We start from the raw sequence: 19,449 nt of genomic DNA, 5'->3' as shown, positions 1-19,449 counted from the left end.
CTTCAAGTGGGAGTGGAGAGTTAAAAATAAAGCAAATGAGAATAAAGTTGTTATGGGAATTGGGATTTGGAATGAAGAAGTATGACCAAAAAAAAAACCAAAAAACAGCCAAATGTGCCCATCATGTCTACAACGTTATCGCATAGAAATGGACTCACCTGACAGGAAGTTCAGAATAAAAGGTGGGGGAATTCTGCACACATCTAGAAAAGGAACAAAAGAAAGGAGCAGCAAGTTAGACCATTAGAAAAGGACTCTTGGCACCATCAGGCTTCAGTGTTGTGCTCAGGCATTGGCCAAGGCCCCACGCACCCCCTCCTGCACATCACGGCTTGACCTTGGCAGTAGAGTTACTAAAGAAATGGAGACTGCAAATCCCGCTCTTAAGGAACTTACAAACAGGAAGAAGAAGCCCGAAGTGAGTTTGTTAATGTTTTTGCAACTGCCAAGTCTCGGGCTTCATTTGCAGCGGCCTGGGGGCACTGGACAATGAAATGATCAGACCAGATCTAGAGACCATGCCTCGTTAGGTATCTCTTCTTGTGTTTGTGATGTAACTTCTCAGAACCTATACTCCCATACGTCAAGCATTAGATCTCAGTGCTGAACGGGGGAAGCAGGGTGAACGACAATGGCGGAAGTTTGAGAAAGCCCAGATGCATGCTGGGGGAGGGAGATATGGTTCCCAACCACAGCAGCGAGCGTTACCAACGACCTGAGTTGTATCTTTTAGACTATTCTGTCATATTTTACTTCAGAATCAAAATGCTGGTACAGCCATTAGCTGGAGGGTGACAGTCCCTTCACCTAATGATATCCTCTCACATGAAACACACATGTAATGACTCTGAAATCAAGATATGTGAGAGAACATTCTACAGGGTGATTCCGGAACTTTCATGACCGAAGTTGAAGGTTCAAGGAGGAATCCAGGATATGAAATCAAAAACGAAATAGAGTCATGGTGGGTTTGTGTTGATCGTGATATGTTCTCGAAGAAGAAAAAAAGATAGTTCTTAATAAATTAAAGCCAAATATGCTAGAAACCATCATCAAGCAATGTTTAAAAAGACAAAAAATGAAAACCAGGTCACCCTGTTCTAAGGACAGACAAATTACAAACACCTGTCCCAGTGTCCAACACAGAAGGGGGGATGCAGGATTACCAGCTGAAAAGCATCCAAAAAGCAAATCCTTTGCAACTTCAGTATGGAAATAATTTCATTGTACATTTATGAAAATGAGGATTTTCTATGTAGGAGTTTCTGATGGTACTGTGGTGAAATGTTGCAACTCAAACATCCTGCCTCTTCCCAAACCGTATTGATGCCCACAATAAAGCACACTTAATGGTTCCTGGAAGCCCTGTTTATTCACGAACAACAGGACGTTCTGCTCGCTCCTTTGGAACACTTTCAGGTGGAAAAGTAGGGCAAGCAACAATGACATTTGTTTTTCCCAGCGGATGAAAAAATTAAAATGTCTACTAATATCCAAAGCTGGAGAGCACGTGGTGAAATAAACACAGGCGTATGTCATTGGTGGGAATGTAAACTTTTGGCTTTTGAAATTTTAAATGTGCATCCTTTTTTTAAGTCTTACATAAAATACTTGTAAATGTGTAGAAATTCTAATTCTAGAGATTGTCCCTATAGGTATATTCCCACATATCTACAAAAATAGCCAGGAAAACACTGTCATTGCAGCTTTGTGGAGGGTGGCAGGGCAGAGGCCAGACACCCATCAGTAGATGAAGAAATACATGGTGGTGCATCCAGATTATGGAACATAAATAAATGAGTAGTTTCTGATGTATTGACATGTAGATTGCCAAATCTTATAAGCCAAGTGCAAAAAGGCAATTGCTTAGTAATATATATATATATCATATAGTAGGACATGTAAAGCAACAATCTGAACTACATATGTGTGTGTGTGTGTATACAGCAACATAGCTGCATTTACAAAAAAAAAAAGCCTGGGAGGAAGCCTGCTACATCTGAACATCTAGGAGTGTGATGGAAGGAAAGCTAAAACTATTTTTCATAGGACACAGACATGTGTTCATGTGTTACCTACACAATTTAGGATATTTCTTCCAGTGACTAAAAGCAGACCGCAGCAAGGGCCAAACAGAGCTCCCATGGCAAGTTCGAGGGAGGACCAAAGGGAGGGAAAAAGCTACTTGTTGAGCTGGCATCTCCTCCGGCTTGGTCTGACCCAATCAGATACTACACTTGATCTTAGCCAAAACGCCGAGAAGTGATTCTAACCCAATCAGAAAGGCCCAATTGGGAGCCCACAGATTTCTGGTCTCGGAGCCAAAAAAGCAGCTTCCTAGCCAGCGAGTGGAAAGGAAGGCCAAGAGCAATGATGCGAAAATGCCTGATGGACACAGGCCTCCACTTCAAGAACTGCCCGGCCTTCAGCCTCCGATGCCTCCCCCCACCCGCTGGCCATCTCACCTCCTAGAGAAACTAAACAGGAAGCAGGAGCCGCTGAGTACCAGTGCTTCACTAACAAAACAGAGTGACTGCCAATGTTTGGGGTGCTTACATCATTGAAAGGAAAGGGCAAGTCACAAAAGGAAGCATATCAACTTATGTAAGACATGGCAGGGAGCAGACGAGTCTCTCTGAGGGGAACAGCAAACTCACCAATTGCTGGGATTAACTGCAACCTCCCGCAGTCGCAGACTGTCCCAAACCATGACATCACTGGGAACACATCCAATTTCCTCTATTTATCAAGCTGGCTAAAACTCGGGGTAATACCAAGGTGACTTTAAAAAGAGGGAAAAGTAGTGGCAGGCAGACTTCACAAATGGTTGGGGTGAGAAGGAAATTCTCTCTGGATGTACTTATAGCCCTGCTCCAGTGCAGAGGGGCCGTGCCCAAGAATCACAACTCAAGTCCAGGGCAGCTGGCTACGGGGCCCACACATCCTGAGGACGATTGGCAACCCGATGGGGAGAGTGTGCTTCATTCAGAGCCTAATGTGTAGTGACCCCACCTCGGGGCTGCAGACTGCCTTGCAATTCCTGGTGATGACACCCACACCACGGAGGAAAGCACCAGAAGACAGGCCCCAATAAATCAATAGTGAGGCCAGAAATAAGCAGAGAGAGCTGTCCCCAAGTTAGTGCGAAAAGTAAATCACACAGAAAACATAGCGAAGGGTAGACTTGGGGCCTACACAGGACGGGGAATTTGCAGAACCTTAGCTGTAGAGTGGTGGGTGCTGTCACCAAGTATCAGACGAGTGGTTCTAGAATCTTGTGGTCCTCTTACCAGATCCTGAGGCTAGCACCCTCACCTGTGCAGATGGCTCTGTTCACTGCCAGATGCCACCATTCCAGAGGAGTTCAGCTGTGGGAGAGCTCAGCAAACTCGGAATAGAATTCATTCAACCACCATTTGGCAATGGCCATGACTACTAAATTTAAGAAATGACGGGCCGGCGCCATGGCTCACTAGGCTAATCCTCTGCCTGCGGTGCCGGCACTCCGGGTTCTAGTACCGGTTGGGGCGCCGGATTCTGTCCTGGTTGCCCCTCTTCCAGGCCAGCTCTCTGCTGTGGCCTGGGAAGGCAGTGGAGGATGGCCCAAGTGCTTGGGCCCTGCACCCGCATGGGAGACCAGGAGGAAGCACCTGGCTCCTGGCTTCGGATTGGCTCAGTGCGCTGGCCCTAGTGGCCATTTGGGGGGGGGGGGGGTGAACCAACGGAAGGAAGACTCTCTCTCTCTCTCTCTCTCTCTCTCTCTAACTCTAACTCTGCCTGTCAAAAAAAAATTTTTGAAGAAATGGCAGAGAGATCTTTTGGTATTGCTCTCCGAAACATGTCAAAAGATGAGCTCTTAGCCAGTCTGGTGAGGCTGTGTGTTGAGGTGGAACGAACCAGGCCACACCATGCTGTTTTCCTGTGGCACCAAAAGCTTTCTCTTCTCTCCAGCCTGCTCTTCCTCTTTGCCCTCCTACTTGCCTTCATCCCACAGTTCCCTTCATTTCCTTCCCTCCCCTTTGCCAGCTTACAGCTTGCCAAGTGCACGCCAGGGGCTAGAATACCACTGGCTGCCTGTGCCCAGTGCTGAGGAAGACGAAAAAGACTATGGGGTGAGAGACCTCCCCACACAGGCCTCCCTGAGCTCCAGCCCCGAAGGCCTGGTTGAGGCGGCCACCAGCCCACCACCCAACACAGCAGCACTAAGGGTGTTTCCTATCAGTCACCACTCTGCTCAGGGTCTACACTGTTGTCAAGGTAAACGTATATGCCCCTGAAGTTTTCATTGCTCCCACTGGAAATGAGTAACATTTACGTTGTTGTCCAGCCCTGTTTGACAGAGAAACAGTGGGTGATTCTGATTAATATTTTCAAATTCCATGTGAGAGCCTTGAACTCCGCTCCAAGATTACTGTGTCTCTGCCACCGTGGCCCGCAAAAGACATGTCTAGCCCTTTCGTTCTGTGGGAGACTGTAAAACTGCCCATCAATTCTCCCTTTCCCAGCATGAGGGGCCGTGTGCAATGCGACTCAGCAACCCCTTTTATTAAAAGGGGTAGTTTGTTTCTCTGCTCCTTGCATAGGAGCTGGCCTTGTCATCTGTGTTGCCCAAGGGACATCAGCAAACAGGACACAAGCAAAAGTTGGGAATGTGTTTGAACACGGAATCTGCTGCCTGTTTGCTCTTAGACCCTTAAGCCACTGTGTAGGCACAGAAACGAGCCTAGCTAGCCTGCCAGATGCTGAAAGCCACGAGCCGAGTCCCCCTGGTGCTCCAGCTGGCTAACTCCCAGCAACAGAGTCACCTGGCTGACTGGCAGCTGACTACAGATGCCAGAATGACCGTGGCTGCCACCAGCGGAAGGAGCACCCCGCCGAACCTAGCCAAGTCTGCAGATTCCCCAACTGTGAACTATCTACAGTCACAGGCCACATCTGCAACAGTGGTCCCAGGGTACTGTACCACCTCATGCTGTGTAGCCACCTTAGTTTGTGTAAGGGCACTCTATGATGTCGCCACCGTGATGAACTCGCCCAGTAATGTGTCCCTCCAGGCACATCCTCATTGTTAAGCCACACACTATGGTGCGGTTGCTGCATGAAGCTGCCAAGCTTGGGGGCATTTAGTTTCACAGACAAAGCTAACCTAAATGCCTGCTCCTTCCTTTACTTTCTCCTTGTTCCTCCCCTTCTTCTCTACCCTTCCCTCCTTTCATTACTTCTCCTGCTTTTGTCTCTTCCTTCTCTAAGGACTACAAACACCCATTGAAGGGCCCGCCCACTGTGTTTAGGATACTAAATGGAGCTGCTTCTAGTTTCTTCTAAGCCATTCCTCCTGGAACCCACAGAAGCAAACTGCAAGCCTGGCACTGCCTATGGGCCCCACTCAGAAAGTGATGAAGCAGGATGGTTCTAGAGTCTGGAGCCCATCTGTGCACCTTGCCGGTGATGGTCTCCCTGGTGAACCATTTGACACCGTGACCCGTTGAGTGTGTTGTAGCCCCCTCCTCCAGCCGCCACTCCTAGCCACTGGAGGGAAAGTATAATAAGAAAATGAGCCTGCAAGCCAGACACCCAACAGTTAAGGGGCATAGCCTAAGACCCCCTCCCTCATGTGGCTGCCCAGGCTAAGAGGACAGAAAATATATTTCTAAGTATAGGAGACAACGCACTGTGAGTCAAAAATGCTGAGGTTTCCATTTGCCTAGCACACAAACAAAAGGCAATCAATAGGATCATCTTGCTGATGGCATCAAACCTCTCCGTGTCTCAGAAGCCAGAGGAGGGCCATTTCTGAACATGTGTTCCTTCCTTCTCTCACACGTACAGTCTGTACTTTATTCCCACTCTAACTTTTCTTCCCTCAATGCTTTTTAAAAGCTTACTTCTCCCTGGTGTCCTGGAACCCACCATTTGTCAAGATTGGATAAATGTTCCCCTTCTTTTAATGAGGCTTTAAAGGGGACCCTGTTCTCCCTTAGGAGTTGCTGGAGAAATTCTTTTCTTGTCTAGCTGCATGTGGAAATGTCTCTCAAAACTGACCTCCGAAATCTCAGGTGGGCAGAGACTTTAATGGCTTCCATCAACTAGTGGACGTGGGAAGCGGACCCTCAGAATACATTTCCAAGACTGCCCTTGATTTCATCATGGAGTCTTCTGGAAGATCACAGGAAGACTTCACGGCTTCAAATATCTTCCAATATCATCTTCTGTATGTTTCTAAGCTGTCTATAGAACTTCCTTATTGAAAGAATTAGAGGCTGGCATTGCGGCATAGCCAGTTAAACTGCAGCCTGCAGCACTGGCATCCCATGTGGGTGCCAGTTCATGTCTTGGCTGCTCCACTTCTGATCCAGCTCTGTACTATGGCTGGGAAAGCAGTAGAAGATGGCCCAAGTCCTTGGGTCCCTGTAGCCACGTGGGAGACCCAGAATAAGCTCCTGGCTCCTGGCTCCCAGCATCTGTCTGGCCCAGCCCTGAGTGTTGCATGCATTCGGGGAGTGAACCATCAATGGAAGATCTCTCTCTCTCTCTCAATCTGTCCCTCCCTTTGTCTCTGGGCAGAGCAGGAACCAGTCCTGGAGCCCTGAACAGGGGGGGCACTGGCCCTTCTTCTCTGCTTTTGTCTCTGCCTCCCCCGCTCAGCCCCCAACCTTCAGTGCCCTAACATTCTGTGTTTGCTGTCCACAGTGACCACAAAACACACCCTGCACCAGGGCGAGGTTGGGGAGGAAAGTCACATTGGCTGCATCTTAAAACCTTCAGGGGGCTGGCGTTGTGGTGCAGTGGGTTAAGCTGCTGTCTACAGTGCCAGCATCCCATATGGATGGCCCCAGCTGCTCCACTTCCAATCCAGCTCCCTGCTAATGGCATGAGAAGGCAGTGGAAGACGGCCTAAGTGCTTGGACCCCTGCACCCACATGGGAGACCTGGATGCAATTCCTGGCTTCTGGATTCCACCTGGCCCAGCCCTGGCCATTGTAGCCATTTGGGGAGTAAACCAGTAGATGGAAGACCCCACCACCACCACCAATAACTCTGCCTTTCAAGTAAACAAAATATTTTTTTTTATTAAAAAAGAACCTTCAGTTATATTTTGAAAAAAAATGCTGGTTCAAGGAGAACATAAATTGGAGATGGAGATCAAGGCTGAGGAGGGGAGCAAGAAAACAGAAAATGAGACCAGAAGGCCTTTTACACTTGAGCGATCAAACCACAAGCCTGGGTCTTTGGTGTCAAAATAGAAAAGGAGATCACATTTTATTCTGAAACTTTACCCACAAAGAGAAGAGACCATGACAGCCCTCGGAGGAAGCAAAGCATTTCCTTGCAACTGGTCCATAACTGAACCTGCTGGGGGGTTGGCCACACGTGATACCCCCACATCCCCTCTTCCCAGCCTCTACAGCACTGATTGGCTTCAAGGTCATACTGACTTCCACCTGGTATCTGGTCCTCAGCTTACTTCTGCTGGCAGGAGCCTAAGATGGTGGATCCACCATCTGAAGGCAGTGGCGGCCCTTACCCCCTCTTGCACGTGGAAGCCAGGTGTATGTGGACAAGGAACACGTGAATAAAGGGGTATTTTCTGGGAAGACTAGTTCAACTCGTGTGCAAGGACAAGAGGTGTAAGAAAGCATCCTCCTAAGATGACCGGGTTATGGTCCTGAGACCACTGCTTTGAGGACAAAAAGATGGGAGTGGCTGATTGTGTCTAGAGAACATGTAGCGAGATAGACAGCAGGGAAACGTGTGGTCCAGCAGAGAGCTTGAGCGAGATGCTGGTGACTTAGGAAGCCAGCCTGGAGGAGGGGACTCCTCTCCTACCCTAAAAGTTCCCGTTCCTTTCTGACTGATCGCCATGAGGCCAGCCCTCAAGCATGCCTGTCCTTAATAAGGCGATGGATTCCATTTGAGAAATGCAAATTTCCATTGCTGTGATCATCCACGGATGAGTGTGACTTCGTTTAGCAGCTCAGCTCTGAGGCTACGTGAGGATACAGCAGGCCTAGGGGACTGGGGAGAGCCCAGTGGGGTCAGGCATGGACAGCCCGAGCACACGGAGCTGGGGAGGGCTGCTCTTGGCTCCGGGAGCACAGAGGAGGAGCTCTGGGAGAGAGAATCCCAAGGAGAGGCCTGGCCTGCCTTTTAGGTTTGCTCTCCTGGGCCACAGAAACCGGAAGTGTGCACCATTCCAATGGGCTCTCCTACACATAGGGCACCACCCAGCTGCTGGCTAGCTAGCTTTCTCCTTGTTTTCAGTTTTGCTTCCTCCCTCATTGGCATGTCCTCTTCTAAACCACTACCTGCTCCTTTTGCTTACAATGTTTTAAATGACCGTCCCTGGCTTCGCCGGAAGCAGAGTGATCTTTGAAGACTGGATGGTGTCGGGCAGGGTGGGGAAAGCCAGCACGGGAAGCCTCTGTGGGTGGAAACTCGCCTATCACCAGCGAACTTGGCCTTGCACCAGCACAGCGCCATCCCTTTGCTGCTGCTTTTTTTAGTACTGTCCTCTTCCACCCGCCCGGTGCTGCGATTACTCAGCGTGTTTTTCCAGGAGACCTGGCAAACAACAACTTGACAGCTTCACCGGGTCTCACTGACAGCCTGAACGGAGTTCTCGGAAGACCGCAAAACTGGACAGACAGACCGTCACAATCCTGCCTCCCACAGGCGTCTGGAAGCCGCCCTCGCCCCAATGACCCCTCTGCACTGATGCACCATGGATGGCTTCACATTTTTTTTTTTAAAGTGATTTTCCCAAAACCGGGGTGTTCCAGCCTTGGAACAATAATACTGGGAGTATTTTTTTTTCCCCTTGCAATAAGAGACTTAACTCCCCAGATATCCTGAGAAAACGGGAGCAGACTCCATAAATCAAGCTAATCACCTGCCACGAGACCCCAGTCGGCAAGGTGCCTCGGGCCTGCCTCTGCCAAGGCCTGTAACTCGCTTTAATACACGGCAGGGAAAGCAGCGGGATGTTTGTGTGGGCCACTTAGTTTAAGGTTGAACTCCGACTGCTCAGCAAAGTTCACAGCAGAAGCAGGCAATCGGTCCTCCTGGCACCCAAACCTTGACTGATCCACGCTTTGCTAATCAGCATCCAGGATGCCAAAACCACTTTATTGGTAAAACCAGTGACTCATTCATTAGACTGATGGCTACAATGCCGAAATAGAAGAGTCACTCCAGAGAGAGATGAAAACTTTTATAGCGCACACACAAAGTATAGGGTGACAACCAACTAGACTATTTCAGGGTCCCAGGACCAAAATGGGAAAGTCGAGTGACAGATTAGTGGGATCTTGGGAAGGAAATTTCAGCAACCTGCCAACTCCTTGTGAATTGTCGATAAACATTAACCCGTAGGGAGGAAAGGTGGCTGGGCCTGTTCGTGAAGCACACGACGGAACATTGAAATGGCGTAAACCCCTGTCTTTGGAATTAGGGCCTAGGGGAGAAAGTGTGGATGTGATTTGAGGGACCAGGACTGCTTTTTAGGGGTTCAGTCTCTTGCCGAGGACTGTACACATGGCCAGCCCCGACCCTGGCCCTGGGAGCAGGGAACTCGCCCCAGCTCAGACACAGTCCCCAATATTTAGCAAGTAAATGCCACGTGCTGGACACTACGCAAGGTGCTAGGAGCATGCTGGTGAACGAGACACACAGCTCTGCCATTTTGCAGCGTCCACACAAACACGGAAAACCGTAAATCGGCAAAGCTAGGAAGTGGTGATATGTTTTTAAGAGAGCTGGAAAGCTAACACATCAGGGGCTGAAACACAGCCTTAGAGGAGACACCAAACGTGGCGCGTGCTCATTTCTAGGAAGACTCATCTTGGCAGGAGCCAGACTAAAGCTCCGCCGGAAACCCTGAATTCCAAGTGCAGGTGCCCTTCTGTGTTTGTCTTTACTTCTAGCGCTGGGACTAGGCTGCACCAGTGCGTTCACATCTTCCCAGAGCAGTCCCACATGAAAATATGCAGGAAGAAGCTTATCTTAAAGTAATTAAAATCACAATACCATTGTGTATTCCTTATCCGAAAAGGTTGGGACTAGAGGTGTTTCAGATTTCAGGATTTCTCAGATTTGGGGACTATGTGCATCAACTCAATCAGCTCCACTCTGAATATCCAACATCCGAAACACTTCGAGCTTCATGCAGCATTTAAAAGGTTTGATATTTGGGGCTGTTGGATTAGGGATGCTCAATTTGTACTTAGTAATCACAGGAAACCATCATTTGCTTATAAGCTGTTTTTTTTTTTATGAGCTGTTTAAAGACATGATTAACTAGGAAATGGACTCACTTTAGGGCTGGGATAAACTACATTCTTTTTTTTTTTTCTTTTCTAATCGTGTTTTTCTTTTTCCCCAGAAACCTTTTATTTAAGGAATACAAACTTCATACATCTCATAATTATAACTTTAGGAACATGGTGATTCTTCCCACCATACCCACCCTCCTAACCCTCTTCCTCCCTCTCCTATTCCCACTCTTATTTTTCACTAAGATCTATTTTAATTGACTTTATACACATACGGTTAACTCTGTTATACTGTATTCTTGATGTGCATCAAAATGCCAACTTGGGCAGGAGGTGACAGACCACCGGTGAGCTTGTTCCAATGCGTTCTTCCAAAATTGTAACGATAAAGATACATATTTTTAAAAACAGATCTTTTTACAGGCATTGCTTATTTTGTTGTCTATCCAAGTGAATAGCAAAATGTTAGTAGTAGTGCAGTAACACCTGTATGTTACTACCAACGGGAAGCAGGGAGACGCAGAGGAAGTGTGTCGGGGAACGGGTAGGTAGATGACAGCTGGGCCGACACTGCTGCTGAGGGTCCGGAGGATGCCAAGAGGCTCCCTAGGGACAAGTCCTGCAGGCACAGAAACTGCAAAGCGGGAGAAGACTTGCCACTGGCCAGCTGACCCACACAAGCACAAGTGCTTCAACGGGAATCGGTGTGGACTTTGTGGAACCAAGCAAAGGGTCAGAAGAGGCTGGCGCCGTGGCTCAACAGGCTAATCCTCCGCCTTGCGGCGCCGGCACACCGGGTTCTAGTCCCGGTCGGGGCACCGATCCTGTCCCGGTTGCCCCTCTTCCAGGCCAGCTCTCTGCTGTGGCCAGGGAGTGCAGTGGAGGATAGCCCAAGTGTTTGGGCTCTGCACCCCATGGGAGACCAGGAGAAGCACCTGGCTCCTGCCATCGGAACAGCGCGGTGCGCCGGCCGCAGCGCGCTACCGCGGCGGCCATTGGAGGGTGAACCAACGGCAAAAGGAAGACCTTTCTCTCTGTCTCTCTCTCTCACTGTCCACTCTGCCTGTCAAAAATAAAAAAAAAAAAAAGGGTCAGAAGAAAAGTCAATGAAAGATTGGCACGGCATTGCAAAGAGATAACAGCCCAAGTCTACCAAATGCTTACTGCAGTCGGCCGTGATGCTCCAACATGTGATTTAACATCCAAACTGCAGTGCCTGGGAGTAAATGGGGCACTGATGGTTAACAGGAAAAGAGGCACAAATCGGGGCTGCCTTGGGCAAACTGGCATGCATTACCACGCTGCCAAGAAGGAAAAGTGTTACAGCGACTCTCTAAGACAAAGAAACTGAGGCAGGGCACATGGAGTTTAGACAATGTGCAAGGTGAGCATCACAGCAAGTATTTGAACTTGGGTAGCTGAGTTTCAGAACCCACGTTTTCTATTTTATTTGAAAGGCACAGAGATGGGGTGAGGGAGGGGACAGAGACACAGAACTCCCCAAATGCCCACACCAGCCAGGACTGGACTGGGCTGGGCTGAAGCCAGGGCTGAGCATTCAGGCCTGATCTGCCACCTGAGTGGCAAGTACTTGAGGCATCAGCACTCGCAGGGTGTGCATTAGCAGGAAGCAGGAAGCAGGATGGCGAGCAGAGCCAGGACTGAAAGCTGGGCGCTCTGACATGGCGTGCAGGCATCCCAGGCACACACTCTCGATGCCTATACAATACTGTGCTTCACACGCTAGAAAGCACCACATGCTAACATTCTGGGTTGCAGTTATCATTGGGGAGCAGAACATTTGACTGAAAAAAAGCACGCGCTTTTAGAGTTCACCACCACCGCTTTACGAGGCCAGCAACCCTGGACAACCCTAGTGATGTGTCCGACCTCAGTTCTGCCAGCCCTCAAACAAAGCCACTCAGATCCATCTCGCGACAGCGCTGCAGCTCCCAGATGCGACAATGTGCATGACGATGCTCTGGAAGCTGAAAAACAACCTGGATAATAATTCCAAAAAGTTATTGCTTGCAAAAATGTTCAGTTCCTCTGCAAAGGGCCAAATCGTAGATATTTCCTATCGAAGGCCACATAGAACACGTTTCAAGCTTTGTAGTCTATGTGGTGTCTGCTGCAACTGCCGGACTGTGTGGCTGCAGTGCAAAAGCAGCCATAGACCATCTGTGAGTGAATGACCAAGTCTGCGCCAATAAAACTTTATTTACAGAAACAGGTCGCGGGCCATGAGACACGCTTGGCCAACCCCTGGCTTAGAGAAATGCTGGTCAGAATTGCAACTCCTCGGAGTGGGTGTATGGCTTAGTGGTTAAGACACCCAACAGGATGCCTAAGTCCCACATCCGAGTACCTAGGTTCAACTCCTAGCTCTTGCTCCTCACACCAACTTCCTTCCTTCCTTCCTTCTTTCTTTCTTTTTCTTTTCTTTTTCTTTCTTTCTTTCTTTTTTTTTTTTTTGACAGGCAGAGTTAGAGAGACAGAGAGAAAGGTCTTCCTTCTGTTGGTTCACCCCCCAAATGGCCACCACGGCCGGCGCACTGCACCAATCCGGAGCCAGGTACTTCCTTCTGGTCACCAATGAGGGTGCAGGGCCCAAGGACTTGGGCCATCCTCCACTGCCTTCCCGGGCCACAGAGAGCCGGACTGGAAGAGGAGCAACTGGGACAGGATCCAGCGCCCCAACCGAGACTAGAACCCGGGGTGCTGGCGCCGCAGGTGGAGGATTAGCCTAGTGAACCGTGGCGCCGGCCACACCAACTTCCTTCTAATGCAGACCTTGGAAGGTAGCAGGGATGGCTTGGGTAACTGGGTTTCTGCCACCCATGTGGGAGACCTGAATTGAGTTCTTGGCTCCTGGCTTTGGTCCCCAATAGCTGAGTAGCTGCAGGCATTTGGGGAGTAAACCGGGAAATGGGGGAGTGTTCTCGTTCTCTCTCTCTCTGCCTCTCAAACAAATGTTTTCAAATATAAAATTGCAGCCCCTCGATACTCCCTGCACCTCTTTGTCCTCAGTAGACAGTACTAGTCACCATCTGAGACACTGTGTAAATCACTCATTGGTTGTCTAGGATGAGTAACGCTAGCAAATAACCCTTGTTGAGGCGGATGTTTTCTTTTTAGCTCACTGGCAAGTCCCCAATGCCTGGCACACAGTAGGGACTTTATAAGTACATGCTGAAAGAACACATGAATGAATGAGTGAACAGTGATAGTTGGGCAAGGAGGGGAAAGTCTATGAAGGAAAAAAGGAAACAAAGATAATGATATTGGAAAACCCAGGGGGAAGAGGAGCTACTGCAAATGAACCCAAATTCAACTTTGTGATTCCTTGTAGGCAAAGGGAAAACAGTATTTGCAAAATCAATTTTGTGGGTTCTGGACATATGAAAGAACTAAAGCTTTAAAAAACAATTCCAGGGGCCAATGCTGTGGTGCAGTGGGTAAAGCCACCGCCTGCAGTGTCAGCATCCCATATGGGTGCCAGTTCAAATCCTGGATGCTCCACTTCTGATCCAGCTCTCTGCTGTGGCCTGGGAAAGCAGTGGAAGATGGCCCAAGTCCTTGGGTCCCTACACCCATGCAGGAGACCTGGAAGAAGCTCCTGCCTTCAGATCGGCGCAGCTCCAGCCATAGTGGCTATCTGGGGAGTGAACCAGCGGATGGAAGACCTCTCTCTCTCTGTCTCTCTCTACCTCTGCCTCTCTGTAACTCTGCCTTTCAAATAAATCTATTTTTAAAAATCCAAAATTATTGGTTAAAACCTAAATGGAAATTTTCTTTAAAAAAAAAAATTCAGTCAGCCTTAAGGCACTCAGATCTGGCTAAAGAGAAGAGCCCATGAGAGTATTTTAGGCATGGAAAGCCAAGACACTCTGGCAAAAAAAAAAAAAAAGAAAAAAAAAAGACCTAAATGAAAGGTCTCTGTTAGTGAGATCCCAGCAGAAGGGACGGGCCATCAAAGAAGGAGGTACCTTTCTCTGAAGGAAGGAGAGAACTTCCACTTTGACTATGACCTTGTCTAAAAAAGATCGGAGTTGGCAAACTCAAAAGGCCTCCATAGCCTTGGCATCTCATGACTAGAGCCTAGGGTGATTACTGATGCCATAAACAAGAGTGTCAATTTGTTAAGTCAACAACAGGAGTCACTGTGCACTTACTCCTCATGTAGGATCTCTGTCCTTAATGTGTTGTACATTGTAAATTAATGCTATAACTAGTACTCAAACAGTATTTTACACTTTGTGTTTCTGTGTGGGTGCAAACTGTTGAAATCTTAATATATGCTAAATTGATCTTTTGTATATAAAGAGAATTGAAAATGAATCTTGATGTGAATGGAAGGGGAGAGGGAGCGGGAGAGGGGAGGGTTGCGGGTGGGAGGGAAGTTATGGGGGGGGGGAAGCCATTGTAATCCATAAGTTGTACTTTGGAAATTTATATTCATTAAATAAAAGTTAAAAAAAATGATTCGGGTTTAGTTAAGAGAATAGTTTGGGGTTTGTTCCAGGTCAAGTAATTATGAGTGAGTGGAGGGGGCTCTCCTCTCCCCCAGCTTGGCAAAATGTGGGTTCAGTTGTTCATTTGGAGTGAATCCAGGGTAAAGCAAAGGAAAAAAATGAGATAGAGCTACACGCATCAATGTAGATGAATCTCACAAAGTAACATTGTATGAAATAAAAGTTGGAAAAGAATATGACAACAAAAAGATGCCCAATCATGCACAGTTCACCAGCATGCAAGTGGCATTCTCTCCTGCTTGGGGCCAGAGGCCTCTGCAGGGGAAGTTTAAAGAAATGGTTCAGAAGGATAAACACAACTTCAGGATAGTGCTCAACTTCATACACTGTTTAAAAAGCTGACATGAGGCCAGGGTTGAGGAGCTCAGCCACAGACAGAGCAGGCAGTAAGGGGATGGAATTCCATGTGCACTTTTCCATAGCAGAGACTGACCCACCCTCAACACTCAACACCCAACAGGTGCCGTGAAGGGCAAAGGCCACGCAGGAGTCGGAGCTGGTTCCCAGCCACAAGGACCCACAGGAAATGGCTCACTTCACTTCAGGTGCAACCACGATGCTAGCAAGGGGAGGAGGAGAAGCACTGAGCGAAGATAGTCTGGTTAATAAAGGATTGCCACCTGATAGCAAACAGTAACCAAGACTTTATCAGAATCGTAGTTAATATGAAAATGATCCCCTATGTAATCAATCTACCATTTCAAAAAGCATTTTGGGCTCCAGCAGCCCCCAGTCATCATTACTATAAGCATCTGTTGTCGTTACAATAATTTGCTGGTTAATAGAGTTCGTGTCAATACAAGGATGAATCAACCAATGAGAAGTTGTGCTTCTAGCTCTCCCTTTGCATGCAGCCAATAAGACTACCTCTGTAAAAGACCTCTGCTCATAGGTCCAACAAAACTAAACTAAATACTCAAGCCTTTAATTTTGAGGGAGCTTTTACAGGAAATGGTAAGAAAATAACTCTGAGGACTAGGGCAGGCTACCTCAGCAAAGGCAGCAAGCAGGCGTTAATCAGAAAACGGACTCTATGTAGTACTCATTCTGCCCTCTAGGTGGGGCCCATTCCCAACTTGTGAGTGCCCCATGACCTCATCCTTTTTGAACCCTCTCTTGCTCTCCGGAAAAGCCTTCACTTACAGGCACATCAACCAGGTTCTGTGTCCACTGCTATTCTAACGACGCTTGCAACCAGGAAATGAATGTGCAGCTGAGGCATTTCAGGCTTCAGCTACGTGAACAGTGACATGCTGTGGGGCAGGGGGAGCAAAGCTGGTCAGTTAATCCTACAGACTGCATTGCCCCCCACCCCCCACATACCAAATTCATATATTGAAGCCCTAACCCCGACTGTGACTGTATCAGGAAGTAGTGTTTGAGGAGGTAATTAAGATTAAATGAGGTCATAAGGGTGGGGCCCTACTCCCACAGGACTGTGGCCTTGTAAGAAGAGAAAGTCTCATATTCTCTCTCTCTCCCTCTCTCCCTCACCCAAGTGAGGACACATGAGAAGGCCGCAGTCTGCAACCCAGGCAGAGGCCCTCACCAGACACCAACCACGCTTAGCACTTTGACCTTGGACTTTCAGCCTCCAGACCTATGAGACACGCATTTGCTGTTTAAGCCACCCAGTCTATGGTATTTTGTTCTGGCAGCCCAAGATGACTAAGAAAGTTATCTTCCTTAGCTCCCAAAGTAACAGGGAAGCAGCCACCCAGCCATCCACCCTTGAGGTTTTAACAGATGTTGACATTAAAGTTAGTCCTGTTGATCCAGTGTGTACTCTTAAAACATCAACCAAAGCACCAAGGGTCTCCAATTAGGGCTCCCAAGAAACCCCAAAAGAGAGATGGATGTGTGGCCTAGTGGGCAGCACACTCTGGCAGAGGTAGGGCAAAACAATGAGCAATCCAGTCCAGAGTGCCAAGTCGGGCCACCCTCTCCGACATCCCTGCCCAGTGTGGTTCCAAACCCATCACAAGGGGAATTTCTTATTTTATTTATTTTTTTTTTTGACAGGCAGAGTGGACAGTGAGAGAGAGAGAGACAGAGAGAAAGGTCTTCCTTTGCCATTGGTTCACCCTCCAATGGCTGCTACGGCTGGCGCGCTGCGGCCGGCGCACCACGCTAATCCAAAGCCAGGAGCCAGGTGCTTCTCCTGGTCTCCCATGGGGTGCAGGGCCCAAGGACTTGGGCCATCCTCCACTGCACTCCCTGGCCACAGCAGAGAGCTGGCCTGGAAGAGGGGCAACCGGGACAGGATCGGTGCCCCGACCGGGACTAGAACCCGGTGTGCCAGCGCCGCAAGGCGGAGGATTAGCCTAGTGAGCCACAGCACTGGGCTGGGGAATTTCAAATACAAGACCTTGAGGGGGAAAAGGCTGGGGCCTATCACACTTCTGAACACAAAGGACTAAGAATTGCAAGTGGGTCCCTGGCAGCCCCAAACCCCCTAAAGTTATCTCAAGGCTCAGGTCTGCTTCCAGTCTGGAGAAGAAGGCAGCAGGAGGGGGAGGGGAAGATGTGGCTATGAGGAGCCCAAAGCCTGGAAAACGGACAAGGGGACATCGTGGAACTTTATCGTCCGGGGCTTCCACTCACTGAATGTTTGAGAACTCCTCGTCCCAGGAGCCTAGGCAGAAAGCCCATCCCAGAGGAGGCCAGCGTTGGACGCCTTGGGAAAGGAGCACGAGAGTAGGCTACAGCCAGGATGGTGGTCAAAGCTCCGAGGGAGAACTCGGATCCATCTTCCTGGACAAGCGTCACAGACCAGAACCAGCTCCGCTGGGGAGCGCAGAAAAATCAACTGCTTGGCATGATCCCCGAACAACCCAGGAACACGGAAGCACTCGCTCAGTATTGGGCTGATTTCCAGCCATCTGAACGTTTGGTGTTATGCCAGCCAAAAAAAAAAAAAAATCTAAATCCTGACGAATACCCCCCACACCCCTTAGAATAGCCTCATGGGGCTCCTATCCTGTTTTCTTGTACTGGGATTTGAGAAAAACGAGCAAAAGGGCTCTCCTGACTATTGGCCTTGAAGAACTTTGCCTCAGTTTTGGGTTCTTCCAGAAGGAAACTCCGAGGCACGGATTGAAGAGGGAGTCGTTTGTCTAGGATGCCATCCCAGGAAACACAGGAGAAAGGGGAAGTGAGCCAGGGGCAGGAAGGCAGCGGACACAGCGCGTTAGCACTGGGGATTCTGGGAGCCAGTGTTGACGTGGGCGCCCGGGGTCTCTGGAGTGAAGGAGGAAGTAGCCAGGGCAAGTAGCAGAGGACGCCTGTGTGCCTACCCCACCCCTGCTTTCTTCTTGTCAGTACCTGGGACTTAGCGCACGTGTGTGTTTGGTCTGGCGCATGGTGGGGGAATTCAGTGGTTTCTCTTCAGCTATTTGATGGGTTGAAGGGGAGGCCGGGCTTTGCTGCCCCTCTGGGAAGAGCAAGGCTGGAGAGGCCATGGAGCAGGCATGTTTGTACATAACCCCCGGAATAGAGAAAAAACCAAAGCCTCCCCACTCAAAGTGGGGTCCCTCGCCAAGGGCCCCACAGCCAGCACCTAGGAGCTGAAATACAGAAGTCTCCAGCCCCAGCCCCTGGGATCGCACACTGCATTGAGATCCGTGGGCCCTGGAGCTTTGCAGAGTGTAGCTGGAGATGACCCCACTCTCAGCTGGCCACATGAACAGCACAGTCCGGGAGTCTGTCTCCCACCAAAACAAGTGGAATGTGTCAGATACATGTGTTTGCTGAAGAGACGAAGGGAAGCATTAGGTGCCCAGCCCGCCAGGCTGTGTGTATTCCCAACCAAATCACAGTATGGTTTTGGAAAACCTCCTTTCTTCACTTCTTTCTCCTTAGAAAGACGAGGAAGCAGTGATGGATAAGCCTGGGCCATTCGAAAGCGATTTAGGTGGTAAACCTTTGCCCCAGTATCTGCAAAACACATCCAGTGGTTTCCCGTGTGTTGTTCATTTCCAAATCGCAGGTGGGGGTGGGAGGGTGGAGTAGGGAGAGGCTTGCAGGAAAAGAAAAGGCAAGCCAAGCCAAGATTCTTAAGGTATTTTAAAATGATATTGTGATATCAGTAGTTGCTAAAGGAATAAATGAGGAAAGAAACAGATACTTGGGGGGAAAAGTAAAGTACAAGAACAACTGACGCTGAAAGTTGATTCAGAACGTAGGAAAATGATCTCGATATTGAATACAGGTATTGATGCGAGAGTCATGTCCAAGGTGACTACTAATGCCAACTGCCTGCAGCGGAGAAAGTGTCTGACAGATGTGAAATATACTTAAAGCGATTCTTTTAGGTGCTTACTTGGTAGCAGTGAATGCATGTGTTCACCAAAAGATATGTGAGATTGTTCCTCATAGCACTGTTCCTAAAAGCCAAAAGCTAGAAACAAACCAGAGGGGGCTCAACAGTGGAAAGGATGAAGCAATACCACCCGGCAGTGAGGATGAGCCAGCTACAACGACGCGCCCCAACATGGCAGAATGTCTCCACCACCTAGGGGAAAGAGTAAGGTAGCCTGCCTGGTGCCAAATATATGGAATTCAAGAACAGGCAAAATTCATCTATGCCATCGGAGTCAAGATGGTAGCTACCTTTGGCGTTTGAGTTGGGATGGCTGTGACTG

The 19,449-nt window shown here is 48.9% G+C and overlaps 1 protein-coding gene across 16 annotated transcripts in view; it reads right to left on the bottom strand.

The window, feature by feature from the left end:
• Window positions 1-19,449, bottom strand: part of ADGRG2 (adhesion G protein-coupled receptor G2) — a 105,828-nt gene that overhangs the window by 75,098 nt on the left and 11,281 nt on the right. For all 16 annotated transcript variants that reach the window (XM_062183183.1, XM_062183191.1, XM_062183188.1 and 13 more), the window contains exon 2: window positions 159-203. The gene's annotated coding sequence lies outside the window, so the exon portion shown is untranslated. The remainder of the gene's footprint in view (window positions 1-158; window positions 204-19,449) is intronic.

The sequence above is a fragment of the Lepus europaeus genome, chromosome X, assembly GCF_033115175.1.
Source record: "Lepus europaeus isolate LE1 chromosome X, mLepTim1.pri, whole genome shotgun sequence".
Taxonomy (NCBI): domain Eukaryota; kingdom Metazoa; phylum Chordata; class Mammalia; order Lagomorpha; family Leporidae; genus Lepus; species Lepus europaeus.
The sequence above is the reverse complement of the archived record's forward strand: the minus strand, read 5'-3'. Positions and strand labels throughout refer to the sequence as shown.